Below are 10,233 nucleotides of genomic sequence, written 5' to 3'. Positions count from 1 at the left end.
TGAATCCATCAGCAGCAATGTGTGGATCCCTCATGATCTCCTGAAAATATTATGTAAGGATGCAAGGTTATATCAAACCAAGTCAATGACTGGATCGTAAAGGTTGCAAGTGCTTAATCGGGCAAGAGAAATGTGTGGTTGCTCCCGGATATAGGTGCACCCAAGTGAATAGTAAATTCGGAAAGAAAACCAAAAATACCAAACAAGTCTGAAATTTCAGGAAATCAAACTTTATCAAACATTTTACTGCTCAAAAGTGCATAAAACTATCTACACTGAGTTTTTTTCAGCCACAAATAAAATGAGTTCCGCTCACCAAAAAATCAAAACAAAATTACTGCTCAAAAGTTCATAAAACCTTTCTACACTGATTTTGTTTTTTGGGTGAAGGTCCTTTGAATATTTTTTGTAGTTGAAACTTTGCAAGAGCATGAAATGTTTGATCATGCTTCATGTCCTGACATTCCAGATTTTTTCAATTTTGTTTTGTATTTTTTGTTTCAAATTTACTGCTCATGGGGGTGTAGGTGCACCCGGGAGTAGAAAATCCACTCTCAGTGGAAAATCCACTCACGCGCTTCTGGTGCTTCATTTCTTTGTTTAGTTAACGGACCTGTGTCATCGGACAGATGAAAAATATTGGTGGCCCACATTTCTGGTCTTGACACTTCATTATAGCTTGCAAGACACCCCAGACCTCCTTTGCAAGATTAGGCCGCTCCTTTCGTTCTAACCAGTAACAACGCGGTGCTAGTCTTGCCAACTCTTCAGCACACTCAGGTGGCCATTCCCCTGCAGAAGTATCAATTAGATCTCGCAACGTGCCTTCTCTAATGGCTGCCTCCACAACATGCGGAAGGCCTAGGGGACTCTTATTAGTTAGCAACCGCATTAACACTACTCCATAGGAGTAGAGGCCATGTATGCCAGGTCCATGTATCCCATTGTGCTCTTGAGCTGGTTTGTTTGGTGATACGGGGTGATAGTGGTGTTGTTTACATTCAAGTGATGAGAGATCCCAAAGTCTGCCAGTTTGCATAGAAAGCTGGCGTCGAGAAGCACATTTTCAGGCTTGACATCACCATGTGCAATGCTTTTTGGCTTGTTGGAGTGGAGGAAGATAAGTCGAGTGCAGATGTCAGCAGCGATTTTTTCATCGCACCGTAGACAGTCCTCTAGGCTTCCGTTCAACAAGAATTCGAAGATCGATGATTTGGCCTCCATGCACACTCCTATCAGGGTCACAAGGTTCGGATGCCTCATCCTACGAAGTGTTTGTACCTATAATATATTGGAAATTCACATATTTAGATGCACCATTTTACTTGTTTTCATCTGACAACACGTGTTACACTTAACGATGAAAAATACCTCGCCATTAAACTCCTTTATCTCCTCTTGCGCCTTCACAATTGAATTTCTTTATGGCTACGGTAGTATGTCATAGAAATTCATTCTAGACGGTTGCACACCCAACGAGTTAGAGAAATATTGACAAACTGCACTTGTCACTCAACCTAATCATAAATCTAGATAAAATAGAGTAGCTCTCAAATGGGAGAAGGGGAAATTTATTTATTGTTTCATACATATTAATTAGGTGCCACAAACCATCAATGTACTTCAAGCCTACAAGCAGCTATAACTAGGTCCACTAGAAATAAAGTCTGAATGCATGGCAAATGGTATCAGATTTGCTTGCATTATTACCAAAGCTCTGTAACTTGGATTTACTCCTTCATGTAGTTTATTTGATCCATAACGACACAACATGCAGTCTATCCAATGACCGGAGTCCGGGAGACAATTGGCTGCCCAACGCAGTAGCACCAGACGTAGACCCGGTCAAGTTCAATGGTCGGCGGCTCCGGTTCTCCCTCCATCCTCAGAAGAGCAAACACGTCTGGCCGCTCCATGTCGATAATTCCAATAAGCGTCGCCGCCATGCATCACCACCAGCTCCGGCCACGCTGACTTATTTGAATGCAATTCCCTGGGCGATGAGGACGATGCTTACGGGGCCAACCAGGATGAGAGAGGGAAAATAAAGATGGATGGAACGGCCATAGCGGCAGTCGGATTCCATCTAGCCCTCCTCCCACACATTCCCATCCCCATGACTGGTGCTCATGCCAGCATGAAGAAGGATGTGCGGATTGGTGGCGATGTCTTCTTCCTATGGAGGATGTGTACAAGTGTGTGTGTGTGTGTGTGTGTGTGTGTGTGTGTGTGTGTGTGTGTGTGTGTGTGTGTGTGTGTGTGTGTGTGTGTGTGTGTGTGTCTGTGTGTGTGTGTGTGTTGCACCTCATGCATTCTCCAGTGACTACTTTGACTAGCTCACTCCTAATTTTTGCCATATTATATTAGGATCTTTGCGCGACATTCCTGATCCCGGCGGACACATACGACACTGCACAAACGAGTTCCTTGACCAGCGACCTATGTTTGCTCCATAACGAAGAACCTTCGTAGTATTATTATCTACATGCCAAACAAATTACACCGTACATGTCTGTTTTAAACCAAAACCTGGTAGGATACCGACTTTAGATATTTTGGTGTGACACCACATGAAATATCAACACGAGATAACACGCTTGCAAGCATGTTTGTAGAGGACAAGTTAACAAACCCAAGCATGAGCAGCTCAGCAAAGTAGCCACTGATATCAGGATGTACAAAGAAGAGGCGCAGCAAGCGAGATCAGTCCCAAACCATGAGCATGCTGGTGATACTGTCGACGATCCTACTCCTCGTTGCACAAGTGAGCTTGCAGTCGTCCTCACCCAAGTGCACCCTCTACACCCCCCACTCTCCGTCATCCACCACATGCCTTCCGATCTCCGCTTACAAAACCACCATCCACCACAAGAATCACATCGATGCTACGATAATAGGTGTGTATTGTAGTCACTAGAAATGGATGGTCATGGGTGTGTATAGAGATGCAGCTTCGCCGTTTCCAATGCATGCGCACCAAGAAGATGCGCTTCTCGAGGTTCTTAAGAATGAGGGTTATGTCGTGCAACACTAGCGGCCGACCCTTCCCGGGGTCCTCCACTGGGTTTGCCACTAGGAGCTCTGTGTTGCGGTCCCGGTTCACCATCGCCACATGCAGCGGGTGTCGGAGCTCCACCCGTAGGCAGGAGCACAATGCGCTCTTCTCGATCTCATCGATGATCTTCTTCCCGTTCGGGCGCACCACGAACAGGTCCACCTCGTAGTCGCCCTTTCTCCCCATGTCGTACCGGCCGTAGGAGATCTGAGACAAAAAGGAGATTTGATTCGCTGATAGGAGAACCAGCCATAGGAGATCTGAAAGGAAACAAGTTGGCCATGTTTCTTATCCTCACAGGATTACCAACCGGCCAGAGAGACAGGTGGAATGTGGCGGCTGGGAATTGTTTTGCCGCAACTACCTATTATTCATTAAAGTGCATTTTATTAACTCGTAATGTCACATTAAGAGAACACAAAGCAAAACGATCATAGACCCCGGCTTTGCACAACTAAGTACCTGGATGTTGCAGTCCTTGAGTGTCCTCAAGATGTCGTACAGGAGGCCCTTGTGGTGACCGCACTGCATCTGGATTAGGGTGTGCGCGGGGCTGAGGGAGTTGGCCATGGTGACCGACAGGCAAGAGCAGCTCAACTGCTCCTCTACGCCGAATATTTGTTCCATGACCTCTGTCATGTCCTCTGTCACAGACTCTATTTCGCAACTCATCACAGAGTCGCCCAAGATGTTCTGCAGCCTTTCATAGGCCTCGTCCTTCCTACTCTTTGTGTATGGAAGTTCCCTGAAATGTATGTATCCGGATTTTGGAGATAAGAAATGTATGTTTCCAGCCCAAGACGTTATGAGTTTGTTATAAGATCTTCCTACTCTGTGTGTATGGAAGTTCCCTGAAATGTATGTTACCAGCCCAACACGTTATGAGTTTGTTATAAGATCAGTAAGATGAGGATGCATCCGGATTTAGGAGATAGGAAATGAACCTGCCATCTGTGATGAAGCAAAGGTCCATCACTCTCCCATCGGGCGTAGTGGAGACCTTCACTTTCATAATGGTGAGTTCCATCTCGCACAAGACGCGTGTCACGTCTGCAAAACATATCCATAAAAATCTGAAGCAGTAGCTGATCATTCGGGTGGTGAAACTAAAACCGACGATGCAGGAGGCCCATGCTGTCGAAGCAGCAGAATTTGAGCAAGAAGACCTGGGGCACGTGGTCATCTAGGAGGCCGGCGGCAGCAAGGTAGGAGATGTCAATGCCAAACGGCGCGGGCACAGGGCAGAGCTCAACCAGCCTCTCCTTGAGGAGGTTCCAGGCCATGCATGGTCCACCGACTCCGCTGCATTGCCGCCACCCACAGCACAATGTAGCACCACCTCCCGTACGTCCGTGCTCCTATCCGCCTTGAGGATGTTGAGGCCGAAGAGGAGGACGATGCGGCAGAGGTCACAGCCCAGGCCGATCTTGTCGGGGCAGCTGACTGTGACCATGGTCGGGTCGCCGACCGCATCGGCTTGCCGGATTTGCACCACCTCATCGTTGGGTATCCCCATCACCCCCTCCCAACAAAATATACCTCTTTTTCTTCTTTAAACAGGAGGTACTAGTACTATGAGTCTAGTGGTGTGGTCTGGTGCGTGCATTTGTAGCCAGCTAAAAGTCACACATATATATATAGGTACCGTCGGCTTCTACCAATTACATGTACGTTTCACTGAGAATACCTTAAGCTCTAGGGGGGAATTTCAAACGATATTTGAAAATTTCAAACTTCAAAGTTGGTTTCCACTGGAAGACCAGTCTTGTGTTGGCTTGTATGGTTGTGTGTGGCCAATGTTTTACACGGGCGGGCTAGCACGGCGCATAGCTGCCACCTCCAAGGCAGCGACGGCAACGGCAACAACGACAGAAATGGGGACGATGACCGATGACAGTGGCTTTGTCATGTGCCGCACCCGCAACACAAGCAAGTCACGCCAAAGCAGGAAGTGCGTGCTCCGCTTTTTTGGGGCTAAATAATCAACCCTGCATGCACCGTATGTGCTCCGGCGCGGCGCAGCTCCGTCCATGTTGCACTCAGATAGCTAGAGTGGTTTGTCGTGGTCTTCTTTATAAGGTGTCTGTTAAGCTTACCAAGAGCAAAGTGCAATGTGGTGAGACTACGGAAGGATTTGTTGGAATAAGTCACGGCGTGTGTGATCGGGCTCGTCGGGCGCGTCGAATGCGCGCGGAACGAGCGGAACGCACTGGTGTCGTCGGACTCGTCGGGCACGTCGGTGGCGCGCGGGACGGACGGAACGTGCGTGACGCAGCAGCGTGGCGCGTGTGTGCGGGCGGTGTGTGGCCGGGTCAGGTTCGTAGGTGCGTGTGTGTGCGTGAGTCCGTGTGCGTGTGTGTGTTGGAGTTAGTTAGCTTGACATGCATAGGAGCTGTGTGCATGCACCATGCAGTAGGGAGGCTGTTACGATCAGATGGATCGAGCGCGTTGTGTGCGCGTCGTTGGCCGGGCGGATCGCTCGCTCCGCTATGTGCATGTATGCGCAGGAGACGTGGGCGCTGCGTAGCTGTAGGACTATAAAGCTATGGACGTGACTATATATTTGTTGAGAAGAGTAACGGGGCTGTGAAACCGGGTGAAAATCCAGTGTACCGTGTGCTCCTCCTTTTTCTACCCTAGCTACGAGAGAGAGAGCTGCGCCAACACGATTCTGAGTGCAAACAAAACAAACATGGGGACGTGCATGTCATTGTCATGGTCGTCGTCCTCGGCTGGTCTCTCTCATCTCAGGCTAGCTGCGTGTGTGTGTCTGCACACGCCAATCAAATCAGAATTATACGTATGGTGCTACGTCATCTTTTAGTGTCATGTTTCCTGGATCATTTCATCATCATGTATATATACAACTCGTTCCGAAAAATTTGCAGGGGCACGCAGGTGCTGGAGCATGCACCTGCCCAGCCCACCCTCGCCGGCTGACTGCCTCGCGATCGGCAAAGTACCTGGATCCCGCATGAGGGCACAACAAGTTTTAAGTTTTAATCTTTGAAATTTAAGATTTTGCATCTGAAACTTATGATTTTCTCGGTCGCTCGCATCAAGTTTCAGAGTTGAATCTTAAAGGGATTTTTTTGTTGGTCGCAGGCATTAAATCTATAATTTTGTCGGCCGGTCCTACTAAATTTTAAATATTGAAACTTTACAGAATTTTTAAAAACTCTTCAAAATGTACTTAACCTGGATCTTATTTAAAAGCACTCATCCAGCCAAACACGAATATGAAAACATAACTTAGTTCAGACTTTTTGTTCAAAAGATATGAAAGATTGAAAATCGAAAGCCAAAAAAAAGCAGTCATGAGGGACTCGGTGCACCCATACCTATGTGTCAAAAATCCTCTCCCTGCTCCCTCCGTTCCTAAATGTTTGTCTTTCTAGAGATTTCAATAAGTGACTACATACGGAGCAAAATGTGTGAATCTATACTCTAAAATATGTCTATATACATCCATATGTGGTAGTCCATTTAAAATCTCTAAAAAGACAAGTATTTAGGACCGGAGGCAGTATGATGCATGCATTAAATGGCAAGGCGATGATTGGGCCAAGCCTAGACTTATCAAGGCCGAGCAGTGTAAAATAGTGTCAAATATTCAACTTTGGATACAAGGTGCAAGTTGCGACACACTGTCTTTCGTTTCCAAATATATTTGATAACTTCCTTCTCCTAAGGCAAATACATTTTACGTTTTGTAACATTGTCTTTCATTGTGAAATATATTTTTGTTTTCGTCGCAGAAAATATATATATTTGGCCAAGCCAAAAGATTTGAAAATTTCAAACTTGGGATCCACATCAAACAAGAGTGATATGTTGGCTTGTATATATATGAGTGTGTGGTTTTACGGGCAACGGCGATGGCAAAAATAGCGTAGGTCTGCCACCTGCAAAGTGCATGGCGATGGAGATGGAGATGGACAGTGGCCTTGAGTGACTAGTGATTTCAAGCTTGGAACCCGCACGTAAGAAAATTCGTCGTCATTGTCGTGAGTGACTAATGATTTTCACGGACGCGCAACAGGAATACCCAATGCATTGTATGACTATGACCTACAAAATGGCTTTGTCCGGACAATCAAACAAACGTGTGCAGCGCCCGCGCCACAAGCCAGTCAAGCCAAATCATTTTTGTTTAAAAAATCAACTGTTGGCACTAATCTTGATTTCATGTATCTGCATATTTAGTTTTGTTGTGCATGTAACTTAGAGGGTCTACGTACTAGCTAGTCGTCGGAGCTTGAATGAAGATGTGTGGAGAAGGCGAGATGTCAGACCGCCATGAGATACAGCAAGTCCTGCGAGATGCCGATGGCGGCGTGAAGCCGCAGTGCTGCACGAGGCGGCAAGGTCGTGTGATACGGCACACACGTAGATGGTTGAAGCGAGACTGGCCGGCTGGACGGTGGGTTAGTTTGCATGCATGGAGTCGTCATTAGCTGCATGTATAGGTTGGTTAGTGGGCTAGCTAAAAGGTTGGTCATGTAGCCGTGCATGCGTTGAGTCTGTTTGTGCATGACCGAGTGTAGAGTTAGTTAGCAGGTGATGCATATTCTGGAGAGATTCTAGGAGGAGATGGTGTTATGCAGACGTGTGTAGGATAGTGGCTGAGTGTGCTGGTCAGCCTAGTGCGTGCGAGCGTAGGTTAGTGGCATGAGTCTGGCCGTTTGTATATATATGCTACAATGAGAAATGAGAAAAGGCCGTGAGGGCTGGGAAAACAATGTAGTGTTTGTGGCTGCCAAGTAAGAGTGCCTCTGGCAAAGTTTGTGTGCTCTACTTGGTATATGCGCGTGTGTGTGTGTTGAGTCTTTCCCTGGTGTGTGTTCTTGTGTGAGACAAAAGAGAGAGATAGAGTTGTGTGAGGCAGCTCGAGGTAGAAGAAGAAGGGGCGCTGCGAGGAGGCGGTGCCAACATCAACCATGCATGTACTCATTCACGTCGCCGTCTAGGCTGGCCGTGGTTTGTCCTCCTCTTCCCTATTAACCAATCAAGTTAACTCACTCTGTAAAACCCTGTAACTTATTTGTACGTGTAGCATTACTGCTGTATATATACGCTCCGTCCAAGTTGCACTCATCCTCTATGTGGCCTGCGTGGCTCTCTTGAATTTAGCACTTAGTGGAATCGAATGGAATGCAATGTGGTGGCAGTAGAGACAAGGCGTTGGCTAGATCAATATACTTGCTCTGATGTCCCTGAATGCTTTCTTCTGTTCCGGAGTAGGTTATTGTCACCAACGTTCGAGTCGTCCATGATGCATGCATGGATTACATACACCCAGGTCAGCCAGGTTTTTATTTGTTTACATTATCGAGAAAAGGTTGGAAATAAAAATATTTTTCATTGAGCAAAGTCTAGGAAACATAACTCTATCAGTCTACAGATTTATGTGACATCAAATGGACATCATCATGCTCATGGTGAAAAGCATTATTCTTGTAGGTCATGATTTTGTACAACAATAGTTAGTTTGAAACAATGTCAAAAAAACTTATTGCAGCAAGGCAAAATAAGCAACTCGTTCTAAAACAGAGGGAGTATTTTTATTTTTATTGAGTGACTAGAAGAGTGGCCCATGCAAATGCGCAGGCAACACCTATAATGTCTGGAATCATTACTTGAAAAACTAATTTACATATTAATATCATAATAATATTCACATTCCCTTCTATAATGTCTTAAAAACAATCGCTAAAGTTTCATATCACTTAAAATGTATTGACATCTATGTGTATGTAATTGGTAGTTATTTGGAATTTCATGAGACCATGAAACTTATTCTATAGGTACGGTCCTTTTTAGTAGTTCAAGTATGTAGAGGTCTAGATTTGGTTCTTAAACTAATGTAGAGCACATTCTTGATCATTAAAATCCCAAGACCCTCTAGATTCAATCAAATACCCAACTCTGAAAGGCTTTGAGGATGATACACCACCGATTGACACACATGGCAATCCATTAAGGAGAAATGAATGAATTTAAAACATTAAAATTGAATATAAATTTTGGTCTTATACATTTAATGAATACTTGGAAAATATATAACAAGATAAAAACAAAAAATATTCAAACATTAAGAAATATTTTGAGATACATGTAATTAAATAAAATCTAAAATGTTTCACATCTTTATTTTTTTGGAAAATTTCTCATATATTCCTGCTTTTCTCAATTTCCTGACCACCACCACGAAACTTTGAATCACTGTATATGCTCTGTTTGTCGTCATCGTCGTCTGCCCGTGGTTTGTCCTCTTCTTCTTCTCGGGTAGGGGTGTGGTGGCATCTCTTAAATTAGAATTACCGGAGTACAAACCGGTGGCCCTCCGTCCTTGTCACCCATGTGTCCCTTGATTGGTACATCCTAAACTATGTGCATTAGGGGTGCGAATGGGTACATTTACCATATTCTCTAATTCTCTTTAATTACTATACTCACATAGGGCCAGCTGGTCAACATCCATGTGGCTCGGAAGTCGGCTTAGTCGTAGGTGTCATATGTTGTAATGGTTTGGTCATGGTTGTCTTATAAAAAAGGGGGTGATCAATGCGTGTTAATTATAAGATGCCGAATCGAGGTGAGTTGTGTTCATATATCACGGTACAAGTCAAGGGGTCAGATAGAGCGTGCAGCTACATGCAACCTCAGACACAACTTTCCCAGTAGCTGATTTCTATCTGCACATAGTAATAACCAGTGGATACTTTAACATCCCAGTAGCATGTAGTTAGGACCAATAAGGATGCTCTAATAATCCGTCAACAGTGCGATAATTATATATATATATATATATATATATATATATAGTGTTACTATATATCATCCAGGGTGCAGAATAAGTTATTCTTCACCCGAGGTAATCTTACGATCATTTCATAATTAAATTACGTTTCGAATTCAAATAGTTATATTCGTATTGATTCACTACGTAAAATTTGACATAAGAAAAATAAAAATATAGGTCATAAGACAAGAAAATTTACAGTTTATGTGTATTTTAGACTATGTTTTTATGTTTGTAATTTTACATAACATAAAATAATTTTTTACGGCAATTATATATTTTCTTACGGTCTCTTTTTGCGTCGAAAATAAGACAAAACTTACGAAACGTAAAATTACGGTGCATTGATGGTAAAATAGAGAGGGGTGAAGAA

The 10,233-nt window shown here is 44.5% G+C and overlaps 1 pseudogene; it reads right to left on the bottom strand.

Moving 5' to 3' along the window:
• Positions 1-2,703: 2,703 nt before the first annotated feature.
• LOC125553324 lies at positions 2,704-4,571 on the bottom strand (annotated as a pseudogene).
• Between the last annotated feature and the right edge of the window lie 5,662 nt (positions 4,572-10,233).

The sequence above is a fragment of the Triticum urartu genome, chromosome 4 (genome assembly GCF_003073215.2).
Source record: "Triticum urartu cultivar G1812 chromosome 4, Tu2.1, whole genome shotgun sequence".
NCBI classification, from domain to species: Eukaryota; Viridiplantae; Streptophyta; class Magnoliopsida; order Poales; family Poaceae; genus Triticum; species Triticum urartu.
This window is presented reverse-complemented; position numbering and strand designations above follow the sequence as displayed.